Below are 18,899 nucleotides of genomic sequence, written 5' to 3'. Positions count from 1 at the left end.
AAAGATAAGGAGTAACCTCTGTTTCCCAGAAATTTCACTTCTGGGCATGAGTCTCAAGGTTCCAAAATATCAGCTTAGAAAAGACATCAGCACTGGTATGTACATTGCCCCAATATTCACAATAGGCAAAGTCTGGAAGCAATTCAAGTGTCCAAAATAAAATTACTGAATAAAGAAACAGTGGACTATATACACAATAAATACTACTGAACTGTATAAACAAAACAAAATTGTGAGATTTTCTGCCATATATATGGAGCTGGAGACTCCCAATCTGAGTGAAGTCAATCAGAAGGAAAGGAAAGGACACAGAATGAGCTTACTTTTTTTTTTTCCCTTTATTTTATTTTATTTTTTTTAAAGTTGTAGATTTACAATTTTTTGTGCTTTGGTTTCAATTATACAATGATCAGATACCCATCCCTCCACCAGTGCCCATTTTCCACCACCATGGATAATATCCCTCCCACCCCCATCCCCCCATCCCCCCTGTCTCTGTGGCAGGGCAATCCCCTGTGTTCTCTCTCTCCTTTTGGGTGTTGTGGTCTGCAAAAGAGGCATTGAGTGGCAAACATGTTCAGTCCATAGTCTACTTTCTACATGCATCTCCCCTCCTGGGAGGATCCTCCAAACATCCTTTATTTGGTGCTCCCTTCTCTATCTGAACAGCCCTTTCCTCTAGGATACCTGGCTGGCCTCTAAGTTATGGAGTAATCCTCCTGGTGCTGATCTCAGCTATTCTTGGGTATTAATCTCATACTTTGTTACTTTATATCCCCCAGATGAATGCAATCTTTCTATGTCTATCCCTCTCTTTCTGACTCATTTCGCTTAGCATGATACTTTCCATATTGTACCACTTGTATGTAAATTTCATGAATTCATCTTTTCTAAGAGCTACATAGTACTCCATTGTGTAGATGTACCAAAGTTTCTTTAACCAGTCATCTGTTCTTGGGCATTCAGGTTTCTTCCAGTTTCTGGCTATTGTAAAGAGTGCTGCAATGAACAAACAAGTGCAGATGTCACTTCTACTATACATTTTTGCCTCTCTGGGATATATTCCCAGGAGTGGTATTGCTGGGTCAAATGGGAGCTCAATTTCTAATTTTTTGAGAATCGTCCATACTGTTTTCCAGAAGGGCTGAACCAGTGGACATTCCCACCAACAGTGAAGGAGTGTCCCTTTCTCGCCACATCCACGCCAGCATCGGTTGCTTTTGTTCTTTTGAATGTGGGCCAGTCTCTGAGGTGTGAGATGGTATCTCATTGTGGTTTTGATCTGCATCTCCCTGATGATTAATGATGTAGAGCATTTTCTCATGTGCTTTTTTGCCAGAATGAGCTTTCTTAAACAAGCAGTATGAAGAAAGAGAAAAGTGGAATAACAAATTCCAATGATAATGAAAGCTGAGACCTTGTCTTCAGCAGGAAACTTACCACAGGGGTGGGGACAGCCAGTGAAAGACCCTGGGACAATGGTGAATGGGAGTGGAAACATGGAAGTGTGACTCAAGAATTTGGTGGACAGTACAGTGCTGAAAATTTCATGTGAGCAATCCTATAAATAATAGTTTTTAAACCAGTGCCTTCAAATATAATAAAGTAAAATTGGAATGTTGAACATGAAATAAATGTGGTTATATACACAATACTGTACTACTCAGTTATGGACAAGATGAAATTCTGTCTTTGCTGCCAGTTACATGGAACTGTATAGAGTCAAGAAAAATACATCAGAGGGGGAAGAACAAATGTCAGATGATCTCACTCTTATGTGAGGTATAAGAAAATTAAAAGAGAGAATGGACACTGGTAAATGAAAACTAGACACATGGATTCTGATTATAAGTGAACAAAGATTACCAACAAGGGTGGATGAACTAGTACAGTTTAGAAGAGCTATAAAAACAGTGGTACAGTACTTTGAGGGCCTTGCTGATGAGGGAAGTGCAAAAACCTTGAAAGTATGAAAGTACACTGAAAGTATCAACATCACATCGTTTATACCATTTGTACATGACCTCAGCAACATAAACTGGGGGCCTTTTCCTTGCATCCAGAATAATGACTAAAGTAACAAAATGAAATAACAAAAAAAACACAAAATCCCAATAAATAAAACATTGTACTAAAAAGGCTAAAGGTGGGGATATGTTGGGTATGTGCAAATTCATACATTCCAGTCATATTCTATGGCTTATGCTGTAGTTGAGCTGGCCTCTTTTCAGTTTTATAAGTGTTTCCTGGGGCTGGAGTGATAGAACAATGGGTAGGGCATTTGTCTTGCACACAGCCAACATGGCCGAGCCGAGTTTGATTCCTCCGCCCCTCTCAGAGAGCCCAACAAGCTACCGAGGATATCTCACCCTCATGGCAAAGCCTGGCAAGCTACCTGTGAGGTATTCGATATGCCAAACACAGTAACAACAAAGTCTCATAATGGAGACGTTACTGGGCCCGCTTGAGAAAATAGATAAACAACGGGAGGACAGTGACAAATTGTTTCCTATGCAAACCATACCACAGAATTTCTGCACCTGTGAGTCTTTAACCCAGAAAACAATCTTGCATTTTATCCTCCACCATATATCATACTCCAAAATAATCTATTTAACAATAAATTTTAATTAAAATACTGCTTTTTCAGAATTGAGAGCCACTGTTATTGCTATGTATTGTGTGTGTGTGTTTGTGTGTAAGAGAAAGATTTTACTTCACATATTGGCTATATATATTTTTTATTTAAATTAGATACATACACCTATATACTAGATATATAATATTGCTACTTCTTTTTATGGCACATTTGAAAAATTCTATCTAACAAGCAACTGTAAGCTTCTTGAGAGCAGGAACCAATTAGGCAAATATAATTTCTTCACTGTTTTGCTGTTAGTATCTAAGGGGATGGCTTAAGCTTTTGAATTCCTACAGGATTTTGAATAGTGAATAAATTGCCTCATCTATTTTACATTCTTTATTACTCTAAAGGTAATTTGTGTATATGTGATTGCATACACAGGAGGATTTTGATGATTTAGACAACCTGCAAATGCTTAAATAATTAATGAGGGAATAAAATAGATGCCAGATGTTTCTTCCATTTGGCAACTGTCTGGACCTTGAAAAAATCTTTTAATATAGGTCTTCGTGATTCCTTATTTTGTAGTTTTACTCTTAACTTTCTTCAAAAAGAATTGTTCCAAAAGGAGCAATATGAATCAAAAATAGGTAATCCCAAGGGGGAAAAAGCAATCTCAAACTGGATTAAAAGTTAATGAAATATTTTACTACTTCATTTTGTTATAGCATTTTCAGGTTGTAGCTGAGCATCCTAATAATTTTAAAATCACTCTCCTTATCTCAATCAGTGAAGGGCTATGAAAAAGTTTTCATTTTATGATCCAGAACATCTCATGCAAACGAAAAGAAATGATATTATAAAGAGAAGGCTCTGTATAACTTGCCTAATGGCCTATAATCTGTTGAAAGTACAGCTGTGGTAGGCTGTTTAACAGGTGCTATGATTATGAAGCATAACAAACATGTTAGGCTTTGTAGTGCATTTAATACCTTCTAAACAATTGGGCTAATTTGGATAAGGCTAATGGATTAGTTCAAATGACACTCTTGTAAAAGGTCTGAAATTATGCTGTACAAATTTGAAAGTCCAAACTTAGCAATGTGTTCAGCTTTATAGTGAGTAAGATATTATTTTTAGTATGGCAGCACTAGATTCTAATGTTATTCTATCCACATATAACATCTTATTTCTGAATGGGGAACATAATTCTCACAGTATCCTTTGTCTCCAAAACAAAATCATGGCTTAGAATACTCAAAGAGATATTCCATAATATCCTATGCACTGTTTCAAAGTGGGCATACATCCCTGCCCTGAAACTATTGGAGCAAATAGTTTGGAAGTTTTCCTGCCAAGCAATTATCCACAAATGTGTTACTTAAGCACCTTTGAGTAGAGTGACAGGATTTTATGCATACATTTAGAGACAATTGCTTAATAATTTAAAAACATTTTTTTAAATAATGAAATGAATGTCAGACTATGAGGAACAAAATAAAGAAGTAAATAATTAAACCCAAGGATTTTAAGACAAAAGAAACGTAAGTTAACATATATATAGATAGATACATTATATCCATCTATCTATATATATATATAAAATTCAACAAACTTCAAGAATAAATAATGGATTCAAAGTCATTTAGGACAAAAAACTCAAGAAAATAGTCATCTGGTATTAGCAGTGTTGCAGCAAGCATCTATCTATATGGTAAAGTCAAAGGTGGTTTTGAGTTTGATGAATATGCAGCTCAGAAATCCTTCTAAAGTTACACATTTAGGAATCATTAACATATATTTTGAGCTGAGCATAGTGAGAGGTTAAAAACAAAGTTTTCAGAATAAGTTACAGAAGAACAACTACTCATAAATAGGAACAGAGAATAAAAGATAGCATGGAGTCTCACAGAAACAGCGAAATATAGAAAATCCAGGGGCCGAAGAGTGGAGGAGAAACACTGAGCAATGGTGGAGGGAAGCAGATGCTAGAATTCGCCCCTTGGCAATACTGTTAATCATGATGCCTATGGTAGGGCGTTTTCCTTGCACGAAGCCAACATGGCCAACCCAAGTTCGATTCCTCCGCCCCTCTCGGAGAGGCTGGCAAGCTACCGAGAGTATCTCACCCGCACGGCAGAGCCTGCCAAGCCACCCGTGATGTATTCGATATGCCAAACACAGTAACAACAAAATCTCCAATGGAGACGTGACTGGGCCCGCTCGAGTTTAAATAGCTATATTAACATATTATTTTTATATTAGAAACAGGAAAACCAAGAAATACAGTAACATCGAAACCATCTGATACATGTTTAGAGACCTGTAAAGGAGTTTTTCAAGGTTCTGTTGAATGTGACTGAGTCAATACTATTGCCTGTTAGACTTATGTTGAAATTGAGTTATAATGGTACAAGCAAAAATGGAGAAATCTACATAATAAATAGAGACATATCTTTGGGAAAATGAGATCCAGAGAAACTAAAAAGTCAAACAAAATTTGCTATTAACTTTCCATATAAATTCAACAAAACTTAAATTTACTGTTGAACTTTGAAGAAAGAAAAAGAAAAAATTGGCTTGAGGTAGCACTGTAGCACTGTCCTCTCGTTGTTCATCGATTTGCTCGAGGAGGCACCAGTAACATCTCCATTGTGAGACTTGTTACTGTTTTTGGCATATCAAATACAACACAGGGAGCTTGCCAGTCTCTCTGAGAAGGAAGGAGGAATCAAACCCGGGTCGGCAATGTTCAAGGCAAATGCCTTACCTGCTGTGCTATCGCTCCAGCCCGGGTGGAGGTAAGAAGATTGAATTTCTGATTGATAAAGTAAAGTTAATTCTTATATTATATCTATGCCTTTAACTGCCCAGAGTGATACACTAAAATTCCATACTGAAAAGTTATAAAAATTTTGAAGCAAATCAAAGGGAAATAGATTAAAGAAATAACAAAGATTGATATAAATTCTAAGAAAAAAATATAAACTGAAGGTATTAGGGAAGTTGACTGTGATATACTTTAGTAAAAAACGGAGAATATTATAAATATAAGATTACGAAAATGAACAAAGATAATATTGGTAATGCTTATGAATATATAGGACTAAAATTTTAAGATTAAAATTTTCCAGTAACAAAGTTTTACAAATTTCCAGAAAATTTATTTTTTCTTATGTTTGAAGAAATAAAATACATAAATACAATTAAAATAATTCGAATTTGCAAATGTGCATCATAATACACATAAGCAAGTCCTTTTAGTTTTAGCACTCAGTCAATCTCTATTTTACGGAACAGTTTATGTGTCACTAACACTGTCACTGTCCTCCCGTTGTTCATCAATTTACTCAAGCTGGCCCAGTAACATTGTGAGACTTGTTATTACTGTGTTTGGCATATAGAATACGTCACGGGTAGCTTGCCATGCTTTGTCGTGTGGGCAAGATACTCCTGGTAGCTTGTTGGGCTCTCCGAGAGGGGCAAAGGAATCAAAGGCAGAGGAATAGAACTTGGGTGGCTGGGTCGGCCATGTGCAAGGTAAATACCCTACCCACTGTGCTATTGCTCCAGCCCAGCTTATGTGTACCTGACAAAAAATATTCATAGGAATAGTGATTTTTTTTGAAGCAAGGAAATTGTTATTGAACCTTGTTTAGAAATATATGGTGGAAGACTAAGTGAGAAATCTATGTTTGAGAAAGAATGCAGTATTCTTGCCGTTCTCAAGAGTGGAAAATGGCAAGAAGAGAAACAGACTAGAAAGTGAGATATGTGCGCATGGCAAAATACTGGATTGAAGAACAAGCCTGGGAATAAAGACATTTAAAATGGAATTTCCTCTATAGATTTTAGTGATGGTAAAATCTTTTAACCAAATGCAAATGAGATGTTACATAAAGATTTCATAAATATATCATTTTCCAACATTATTAGTGAAGTGCAGTTTATAAATGAAAGGATTAATAGTAAAAAACAAAATTTGATTCATAGTAGGAAATAAGATGATTATACTAGCAAATAAACTAATGACACTATAGTTTTATCTTAGTGGATCTACCAATTAATTTGAAGAACTTTATAGTCAGCATCTGGGATAAAAGAGCCATATAACTTGTGATATCTGTACCACCTACAAGAAACTTAAGTGACATAAATTTAAAACAAAAATCATTTTTACATAAAAAAAAATTGAGGTTGCCAGGTGTCACTCCTATCCTCCTCTCTCTGTTTCACTCTGATCCAGTCATACATACACAGACACACAAACACACAAACACACAAATCAGATATAGAAATAAAATATATCAGGATTGAAATAGAAAAAATGAAGACATGATTATGTATAATAGCTTTATTTAAATAATTAAGATAAGACGTTTTATTTCTTAGTATAAGTCTACTGTGCAAGAAATAAAGCAGACTTTTGGAAGTGAGAGTGACCTGGCTACAATAGCAGCTCATCTGCTACCCTACTGAATGCCAGAGTTGATTTGGCTAATCTGTCTGGCCAGGCTGTTGTCATCCCCTACCTCCTGTTCGTGTATGTTCATGTAATTCCCATAGTGAAGCTTGGGCTTTCTCAGAGATTCACCTTCTCCTATAGAGAAGGACTGTTCTATGCCAAGTGAATAGGGCTATCTGGACTTGCCTGCTACATTCTCCAAGCAATCTATCAGGGCCCCTTTGTAGAAATATCTTGAAAAGTTAATCTGTTAAAATTCCAGACATATCCAAGTGAAGCATTGCTTGCAAAAGTCTGCCTTTCCTAAAATAATAAAAAATTATTTTCTTATACCTCAATAACATGTTGAAACTATAGTTTGTGAAGAAGTAAATATCAATATCAAAGCAAATTGCAACAGCAGTAGCAATGTAGAGAAACTAATAATTCTAAGAGAAGATGAACAAGATCTTTATAAATTAAATTTAGAAACCATAATAAAAGATGCTACGGAAAATTAGTATATGAGAAGAAAATAATTTTATGAACAAAAAAATTCACTATACTAAAAAAAACATTAGTTCTCAGGATCAGAGAAATAGTTCAATGGACTCTGTGCATGCTTTACCTGCAGGAGACCCTACTCAATCTCCAGCAATGAATGGTCCACCAAATACTGCCAGCACTGAATCCAAAGCACAGTGCTAGGAATGCCCCTGGCATTTACATTATAGTTCTCAATCACCGGGTATGACCCCCAAACAAAAGATAAGAATAATAACTTTTCAATGCTTTATCAAATTAACTCTTTTGAACTGTAAGTTATCAAATCCAGGGTATAACACAGGTCCAGGTATGCATTTTTCTCCTGTGCAGGTATCCCTAGCTACTGTGTGCACTCTCCCCCTAGTGCTGCCAAGGGATGCTGGTGGTTTATAGCATAGCAGGGTTATAGAAACTCTGTATCCTTGGATCCCAGCTCAAAACCAGGTGACTAGTTGATTATCACTGGAATGGCCCAAGGACTCCTGAACACTGCCACGGTGGTTTCCTAAAATAATATTAAAATATATTATCAATAAAAAAATTAGGGGACTAGAGCGACAGCAGTGGGGAGGGAGTTTGCCTTACATGCAGCCAAACTGAGTTCGATTTCCAGCATCCCGTATGGTTCCCTGAGCACCACCAGGAGTAATTCCTGAGTGCAGAGCCAGTAGTAACCCCTGTGCATCACTGGGTGTGACTCAAAAAGCAAAATAAATAAATAAAAAAGAAAGAAAAAGTTGGGAATATAACTCAGTGGTTGAGCGCATTGATTGCTTATATAGACCCTGGGCTCAATTGCCCCTCACCAAAATAAAAATCAGGAGGGATATTGTATATCAAATACAGTAAACAATGGTAGGAAGAACTTGTGGCATCGTTAATCTGGTGTAATATCTGTGCTCTATTCACCTGTCAATAGTTGCCAATTGAAAATAAAGACCTGAATTTTAGATTATTCATTGCGGAAGTTTCAGAGTAGGAAGACTGACTTTCTCCAGTGAGAAATACACTGACTTTCTCCAGTGGTTGATTTGACCACATTTTTCTCCTACATTCCCCTCTACTACCCAGTGTCTCATCTGAGTGCAAAAATGTGAAGACCCTTACTGATAATGGAGTTTAGGAAATTTCCCCTTTCTTTGTCATTTGCTGATGTGCTTGCCTGTTGAGTATCTTAGATCAAATAGAATATATACCAAGAAAAATTTAAAATATTTCAAATATGCCCAGTTTTCTTTAACAGTGGCCATGATTACAAGCTTTTCTGTATGACTTGAATGCAAATAACTAAGGGAAAAAAACTCATGGTTATGTAGAAAATGATTAATGACCTAACATTTCCGTTTACTAGATAAAGCACTTTCCCCTTAGTTTGCCTCTAGATAGTATTTGGTATTCATTCTCTAACACAGTGGGAACTAAATTACACAAGTACAAAAAAAATGCACAAGTCTAAAATAGTATAAAAATGAGTGATCAATTGCCATTTAAGAAAAATCTTGAAAAGATACATCATTCTGTATGAAGGATGTATTTAATACACAATTAATTATGCAGTGAATTTTTATTTCAAAATAAATGCTTAAAACGGTTCTCTATCTTGAAGTGGAAAAAACAATTCACTCATCATTCTGCAGTCAGAATAAAAGAATTAACAATGACATATTGCATTATATATGTTGTTTATGGCAGTTATTTCCTTGCAGGAAATTAATGAGCTAATTTAAGAAAATGATACAGATTATTTTAAAAGTTTGTCTTCATTGTCTTCAGTACTAGTACAGAAAACAATGAGGAAAATCTAGATAACTCAGATCTCCTGTTAGCCCTTTCTGCTATCCAATCAGTCATAGTGTAACTCTCAAGTATATAAGGGGTAACCACTGGGAGCGAAAAGGGGAGAAGTGCAAGCTTTGAAAATCAAGAACTTCTAGTCTTCTAAAATTTTTCCTCAGAGACTTATGTCTTTCAGATTTTTTGTTGTTGTTGTTCTTTTTCTCTTAGGAAAATAACTTTCTTGGTGTTTTACTTGGTGACCATTTTGTTGCCTTTTTTTTTTTTTTGCTTTTTGGGTCACACCTGGCGATGCACAGGGGTTACTCTTGGCTCTGCACTCAGGAGTTACTCCTGTTGGTGCTTAGGGCCATATGGGAAGCTGGGAATCGAACTCTGGTCGGCCGCATGCAAGGCAAACGCCCTACCCACTGTGCTATCTCTCCAGCCCCTGACTTTTTCTTTTAAGGTTTCTTTTAATTGTGAAATAAGAGAAGCCACCATTGCTTTCTCTGCAACTGCTTCTTTAGTTACATTAGCAGCTTCTGTGTGTGTGTGTGTGTGTGTGTGTGTGTGTGTGTGTGTGTGTGTGTTTATCCTTTCTTGGTCTCTGTGAGTGCTTTCTACTCTTTAGTTTTTGAAACTCAAGTTGATTCCCTATCATGACCATTACCACCACCACCAACAATGAATATTGCTTCTGCTCTTGTCATTTTTTGGAAGCTTCAGAAAATTCCACTAATGGTGGAGGGAGGGTTTTCTTGTATGGATTGTAAATATGGGAGTTTCCATAAAATATCTACTTTTGACAGTAAAGCCTTGGGGACAATAAAGTTCTTGGTATTGTGCTTACGCTTCATTCACAAGGACTGCCACACAGCCTGCCTTTGTTGTGAGAAAATGTCACACTTGTTAATATAACTACTCTACAAAGATAAGAAATAACAAATATTGATCAGGGTATAGAGAAAAGAAAACTCCAAACTGTTTATGAGTGTAAATTGGCATAATTCCTATGGAAAACAGAGAAAGGCATGGGAGAGAGCTTGAAGGGCTCCCGTACATACCTGCCCTACATGGTACTTTGGTGTGTCTCAGTACTGCTTCCAAAAAAACATGGAACTGAAAATAGTACAGGATCTCTTCATTAAAATATTAAAATTAGGGGCCGGAGTGATAGTAGTGGGTAGGGCAGTTGTCTTCTGCAGCTGACTCAGGTTTGATCCCAGGCATCACATATGGTATGCTGAGCATTGCCGGGAGTAATTTCTGAGAGCAGAGTCATCAAGTAACCCCTGAGCATCACCCAGTGTGACACAAAATCCCAAAATAAATAAATAAATAAAATATTAAAATTACTGCTTCTGAGATCTGAAAGATAACTCAAAGGGTGGGAGTGCATGCTGTGATCCCTGGCTTTGCATGCCACCCCTCACCCCATCACTGCCACACAGCACAGTTCTGACCACAGATCTGGAATACCTGCACAGACATTTAACATTTCACTTGAATTGGCCCTGAGGTTTCCTGTGCACTACTCTAGAGTCCATCTTTTAGCACTTATCATTACAAACACCAGTTTTACAAGGCCAACAATTCTGCTTCTAGGTATATAACCAGAAGAAAGTAAATCACTCTCTCAAAAAACTATTCGATTACTTAGTAACATTCCTTACAATGACCAATAAGTAGAAAATAATAAATACTAATTCACAGGTAATTATGTGGAAGATAGTATATGTTTACTATCATCTATTTTTGCCAAGTAAGGACTTATTTCATTTGCACAAATAGGGATGAAATTTGATGGTGTTATGCTATGTGAAATAAGTCATATCAAGAAAGACAAATACTTCACGATCTCACTTTGATGAAAATTCTTAAAAAAGAAAAACCTATTTAGGAAGAGTAAAGTGATTATCAAGGACTGAAGGTAAATAAACTGGGGGATGTTGGTCAAAGAGTGTACAAATGTTGAATAAGACCTGTTTATCTGAAAATTAGGTGCTGTGTATAATTATCAATGCTGTATATTATATTTATTTAGTGAAACACCATGAGGTACAGTTATAGACTTATAAATTTTTGTGCTTGGGTTTCAGTTATACAATGATCAAGTACCCATCCCTCCACCAGTGCCCATCCTCCACCACCACAGGCCCCAGCATTCCCCCCACCCCCCATTCCCCCGTCCCACCCTGCCTCTGTATATTATATTTAGAACTTCCTGAGAAGTACATAAAATATTTGTGCCACATGCAAATATATAATTATTTGAGAATAAAGTTATATTAACTAAATTTTTATGGAAATCACTCTGCAATTTATACAAGTATCAAATAATCTTGTATACATTATACAAATTCATTCATTAATTATTTCTCAATTAAGCTGTAACAAATAACAAAATAAATACTTCCTTACTTAACTACTTTTAAATAACATTAAAATTGTATAATTTTCCTGGAGGGTGGTATGTTCATTTCAGTTAATTCTATACTGATAAGATTGAAGAAAATTTCTAAATGGCAGAAAACTTCTCTTCTTACAGAAATACTCATGCATATATATTTATTTCAGACACCAGGGTTTAGAAGTTAATAAAATATGGTTGAGAAATGATCATGATCTTTATATAATCAGCCCAGAAAGCTACCAAGAGTATCTCGCCCTCATAGCTAAGCCTGGCAAGCTACCCGTGATGTATTCAATATGCCAAACACAGTAACAACAAGTCTCAAAATGAAGACATTACTGGGCCCTCTCGAGCAAATTGATGAACGGGAGGACAGTGCTGCAGTGTTATATTACAATAAATTGGGACATTACTTTTAGACTAAGTTTGTTATTTTTATTTTCCGTAGGAACTTAACTAGAATTGTCAAATACTAACTCAATGATAATTATTGAGATTGTTTTCTTTATTCACCTGTTGACATAATGAGAATAGAACTATAAAATCTATACAAAACTATGACAGAGGAATTATGCAAAGAATTTAGTGCTTTGCCCCATTTATTTGCATGTCTATACTTTGTCTCTAAATATAAAAACTTGTGTTAAACAAAAAATCAATACTTAATCTTATTAACCCCTAAGAATGACTTGAGGGAAAAGGAAGGGGATTAATTTTTTCTAACACACAGGGTCAATGGTTTAATTTACCTAGCATCCTATTAATGTACCAATAGGAGAGTATTTATAAAATATAAAAAACGTTACTAAATAAATGTTTAAATAAAAGTCTGCATGAATTCAAGAAACCCACTGGGTGTCAATATTTGTAGAACAATTAAATGGCCTAAACCATTGTAAACAAGTTAAACATTCAAATAGTCAGATGTTTTACAGTATATTTTTAAATTCATTTTTTTGTTGTTTTGGGGCCACACCCAGCAATGTACAGGGTTTAGTCCTGGCTCTGAACTCACGGATCCTCCTAGAGGACTTGGGGGAATCATACCAGGGGTCAGGGATCAAATCTGGTGGGTTGCATGCAGTGTAGAAGCTCTACCTACTGTACTATAGCTCCTGCCCCTACCGTGTTTTCTTCACTGTCTTCTTTGTGATAAATTTTGATTACCCATGTTTCCTGAAAGAAGGCATGGGAGGCAGGTCCTCTTGCTTGTATGCAGCCAGTTCAGGTTGAATTACTACCCCACTCCCAACTCCTGCCTCAATATGGTCCCTTAACCAACCAAAAGAGATCCCTGAAGACAAAGCCGTAGTAAGCTCCCTGAGTTGCTGGGTGTGTTCTTAAAACAAAAAAGGTGTATTCACAAAAACCAAAAGTATATGCATTGTCAGAGAAGTCAGAATTGTTTAGGATAAGCCCTTGATAAGTTACATGTAGCATTTCAGTTACCTATTGTTAAAATTCCAAGCACTGCAAAGCTGAAATTTGACTTGGGCTTTTCCAGCCATTGATAACAAGTAGACTAATGATGTCTGCTAAGGCAGGAAGATGACAGGAAGTACACTTGCATTTCCTGATTGAGCTCATAGTAGTTAAGCAATGGCCTTCAGCTTAACATTCAGACTTGTCAGCAGTCTTTAATTTCTCACATTCTTGGAACCATATTGTAGATAAATCCTGCAAACATTTTAGCAGCCGTGTGACACACAGAACATTGCAATCTTTTAATGGAATTTTATATCCCATAACATTCCCCTTTACTTTACTAGTTCTGGTATTAACAAACTTTTAACAAAAAAAAATCTAGAAAGTTAATATTCTGTGGTTCAAATACAAGCATTTAAAACCTTAAATATCCATTTCTTTTTTTGCTTTTTGGGTCACACCCGGCCATGCTCAGGTGTTACTCCTGGCTCATGCACTCAGGAATTGCTCCTGGCGATGCTCGGAGGACCATATGCGATGCTGGGAATCGAACCTGTGTCAGCCATGTTGGCTGTGTGCAAGGCAAACGCCCTACCCGCTGTGCTATCGCTCCAGCCCCAAATATCCATTTTTAATTTGAGTAGTAAAGTTATTGCTGTAAGTTTATTTTAAAAGTTTTATTAGCGTTTTACAATATTTTAACCCTATATTCAAGAAGTGATGTTTTGTCAGTATGTCAATAAAATGGATTTTAATTAATTGGAAAAAATTCTGATTTATAGAGTTAAAATAAAAACAAAATCCCCAAAATTGGTTTTTATAAGAATAAGTTTTTGTCAGCTTCAGAATGAAATACAATGACAATGTAATATTGATTTAACATTCTACCTAATACAATGGAACTGTTATCTCTCTCATTTAATTGCATTGGTCAATCATGTAAAGAAGATAAATATCCACTATCTTTTAAGTTGTTTGGACACTCATGAGCATGGTGAAAAGAAAGCTTTTCTGAGATGATCCTTTGAGCTGGCAGACCTATCTTTTATCTGTAGATAATACTTTTGAAAACCACAGAGTTCCCTGAACACAATACACATACTTTTGCTCAGCCTGGGAAAATGTCAGCCAATTTAGCTTCACACTCTTCAAAGTACGATTAGACTCAATGAGGTGGAGACATCTATGGCTATAGTCTATAATAAAATAAAAATAGATAAGTCATACTAGCAAGTGTCAATATAAATTGGAGTCACCATATTGCCAGCAAGTGCATTATGTTCTCCACTAGGCTGGATAGAAAATAACATATTCTTTAGCAGTATACTTCAAAAAATCACTATAGTATATTGAATTTTCTTTTCACCTATCCCTGTAAAATTATAGTAATGATATATATCAGTTTGCTAGGTCTGCTATAACAACATATCACAAAATTATTCGCTTAAAAATTATTTGGTATCTTAATGTTCTGGATGCCATTATTCCAAAATTAAGGTATTGGCAAGTTTGGACCCTTTGATATAGCTAAAAGAATAATCTGTTTCAGGTCTCTTGGCTTTGAAATGAACAACTTTTCGATAGCATTCTGTGTGTGTGTGTGGGGGGGTGTATGTGTGTGTGTGTTCATATTTCTGTAATTATAAAGGTAGTGATATTTGAGTGGGCTAACTCCACCCAGCTGTCCTTATCTTAACTAATCACATATTCCAACCTTCTTTCAAAATATGTTCACATACATAGGTGTGTTATAAAGCAAAATTTCAAAGTATAAATGCACGAAAGCCTGGCAAGCTATCCGTGACGTATTCAATACGTCAAACACAGTAACAAGTCTCACAATGGGAACATTACTGGGCCCGCTCAAGCTAACCTATGAACAATGGGAGGACAGTGCTACAGTGCTACAGTGTCTCAATAAAAATTGGGAGAAGACAATAAAATGATGTTTTGTGGGGAGGGAAGGGAATAATTGAACTCATCAAATAGTCTCTGTTGCAGAATTTTAAATAACAATTTGCATGATAGATCAAAAGATAAATAGAGGAGTGGAGAGATATGCAACAGGCTGAGTAGAAGTTTTTCAATTTGGAAGCCCAGGTATCACCCCTGTCACCTCATATTCCTTGGTAGCCTCCACCAGGAGCAAACTTCAAGCCAGAAAAGAGTATATTCTGGCCCCTGAGCATCATCAGATGTGATGTTCCTCTGCCAACAACATAAACATTAACCACACCATATATTTGCAAGTGATAAATTCAGGTTTTTTATATTTGAGAATCATCCTTAAAATTCTTTATCTTCTCTAGGATTATTGCAATGCTTTTAGTAATATTAAAGCAATGATTGAAGTGGAGGTAAAGGAGAAAGTAGACTAAGGATCAATGGTGAAGGGGAAATGGATAAAATGCAACTTCACACCACAATGTGATGATAATGAAGTTTCAGCAGGAAGCATGCTTTGCTAAATTCTCTCTACCTGGAGCTAAGAAATATGTTTTATGGTGGCATTAATATACTCACATTATTGCTAGTATCCCAAGTGATACCCTTTTTTCCAGCCATCATTAAAACACAAGAATCAATTTAATAAAGCTCAACTAAATAAAATTAATTAATTATATTCCTATTGGTTCTAGAGATTATAAAAGATGAACTAGGAGAGAAGTTCAAAATAATCTTTTAAAAATAGATTCTCTTAGCTGAGACACTCTTTTTAAAACCCTCTAACTACTTAGTGTTTCTTAATGAGAAAAATTATGAACCCAATATACCCTCTCTTTTAACAAATCAATAAAACTCAAAAAAAATCAACACCCAAGACTTATGGAGGTAAGTGATTCAAATCAAGTCGGTGCCTTAAAAGCCACATTAAGTGTTTATATTTTACAATTGCATATAAATCGTTATGCTTTGGCAGCGTATTCTTGTTAAAAGTTCATTGTGGAAATTGTATGCTGCCATCATTTCTGCTTCTACAACCCTCAAGAGAAAATCTTTTGCGTTTCCTGGAAGAGGTCTAAAAGTATTATTAAAATTTCTTTAAAGATAAATACTGTAGATTGTGCCCCTTATAAACTTCAGAGTACATTGATGTACTCCAATTCAAATTTATAAAATAAACACTAATTTTGAGTCTGCATATAAAATTTAGAATTTTTTTTCAGTGTTTTTACCAAATAGAATGAAGAAAATTGTAGAATGAATCATTGAGTAGAAATATAAATTCCTATACATGACATGGATATTTAAAAATAACTACAGCTTAATCATTCCTTATAACCTTGGGTGCAGAAACACAGTGAATGTCCTTGTCATTTTATTCATTTATTTACTTATTTTGGGTTTGGGGTCACACAAAACATTGCTCAGGAAGCTTACTCTGGCTTTATACTCAGGGATCATTCATAGTAGTTATCAGGGGACCATAATGGGTGTCAAGGATTAAATTCAGATTGGCCACAAGTGAGGCAAGACTCCTACCTTGCTTCACTTTGTCCCCAGACTTGTCACTAAGAAAAAAGTATTTTTAATAAAGTATTACTGTAGAAAAACATATTGCAAATATAAAATGACTCAAAAAGGAAAATGGCTATTCTGAATATCATCAATAGGTTAAAAATATATGTTCAGAAATTGATTCTTGTACAAGTTGATATAAAACAGACTATTTTCATTTACCACTTTTGAAAGGTATTCTCTTTGGGAGTGAGAAGGACAGAGGGCACACCAACTCTTTCCCACGGATTCCTCCTGGCTCTACACTCAAAGATTATTCCTGGTTGTCTCTGGAGACAGTATGGTTGTGCCAACCATCAACCTTGGATCAACAGTGTGGAAGGAAAGCGCACTACCTACTGAATCTATTTCTCTGGCACCTGCAAGGTGTTCTTTAAAACACCATAATCCTTGAGTAAGAAAATATTACTCTGGAACATTTTAGGCAACATGATAACATAATCAATAAATATAGAAATGATGATAATTAGATATGAAATATTAAAAAAATTAAAAATAGATGTTTACTGTGACAGGGAAAGACATAACTCACCTATATTACAGATCTCTACTATACCAAATTATTACAGTGAAATTTAGCACATAAAATATGCATATAAATATTTAGTTTGCTTTTTCAAAGCTAGTATAAGATATTCTTGACTGATGAAAGAGAATCTTCATTTTCCCCTTTTTATTCTCCTCCTCCCTTTTTCTCCTCCTCCCTTTTCTCTTTCAGACAGGAGATTGTCAGGTAATAATTGTATAATAAATGATAGCTTAGAATCACTCTTGTAACACCTCTACAGTAATTGATTTAGGAAAGTATCATTCTAAAAGCTAAAAGTTAAAGAGGTGATGAAGACTGACTAATTGCAGGGTATTAGAGGATCATCATCATTTCACTTAATAAGGGGGAATTGACTTTACAGTGAGAAAATCTATAGGTGACAATCATAGCTGGGTAACTAAAGATCAAATAATAGAAAGGGAATATTTGACTAATTTTTGCAATATGATGTGTGGTAACATAAAGTACTACAGCATCAACTGCAAAAAGTTTTGCAACTAATTTTTAATTTATAAAATTTAAAATTGTTACACACAAGTTAGATGCTATCAAATATTTGGTCAGAATAAGTTTAATTCTTCATGTGGAATATTTTATTTTGGTTCAATGAGCATAGTTCCTATTCAAAAGCCAAAATTATAGAAAAATAAAGCATGCAAATTATAAAAATGCACCCCCTCACCCTCATTTGTCTATACTATTGTCCATGTGTCACTTTAGTCTGATAGCTAAATCTGAATACTTGATTAGTGTCTGTCCACTAGAGCACACTTTGCTGCCCTTTTTCATGTAAGTAAGGCAAGAGGCAGCAGGGAATTAATGTTTTGAGAAGGCCTCAAACAAAGATTGACTAGAATTTAGTCTAACAATTCTAACTCTCTCCCCCTTCCAGGTGATGGATAGTGGAGCTATGCAAGGCATGCACTGTTCTCTGGCTCCAGATTCCCTGGAGGGATCCGGTGAGTCACTCACAATGGGAGCTGGCTTGGCAACGTGCACTTTATTGATTGCTTTTCTTTCCCTGTCTGACTTCTTCCATTCCTTTCTATGTTTCCTTCACCTTTCTGATATGTTACTTCAGCATGAATCATCTGGTCTATTTCTGCGAGAACGAGAACCTAATTTAGGACTTTTTCTTGATCACAATGAATTTAGAATGTTAACAAATGTGAATAACTCATATTTGTATTTATTTAAAGTGATGATACATAGTAAAAGATTATTGGAAATGCATATGAATTGTATTAGTAATTATAATGTTTCTATTCTTAGAAGGTATAGCCCTTAATGATAATGTATCATGATATCTGCAACTCCGTTTCCTGTGGTTTTCCATTAAAGAAAGAAATCATGGATATAAATATGTATACCCTGATAAAATAGATTATGTTAGGCAAAAATTGCTGAAGGTTAAAATATCAGATATATACAGTGAACAAATTATATAATAAACTTGAATTTATAGAAAAAGCATTCATTAATAATTCTAATGTAGATACTTTATACCTCAAATAAAAGTGTTAGCTAATTTTTTCTATAGCATTGTTTAGTGCAGAGAGAAAAGAAGTGAATAAAACAAATTATCTCCTTAAACCATAGTTTAAAGTCAATTGGAGGAGTATTCCTATAAACAACTAATTGT

Source organism: Sorex fumeus, unplaced genomic scaffold (genome assembly GCF_029834395.1).
Source record: "Sorex fumeus unplaced genomic scaffold, SorFum_2.1 ptg000014l, whole genome shotgun sequence".
Lineage (NCBI taxonomy): Eukaryota > Metazoa > Chordata > Mammalia > Eulipotyphla > Soricidae > Sorex > Sorex fumeus.
This window is presented reverse-complemented; position numbering follows the sequence as displayed.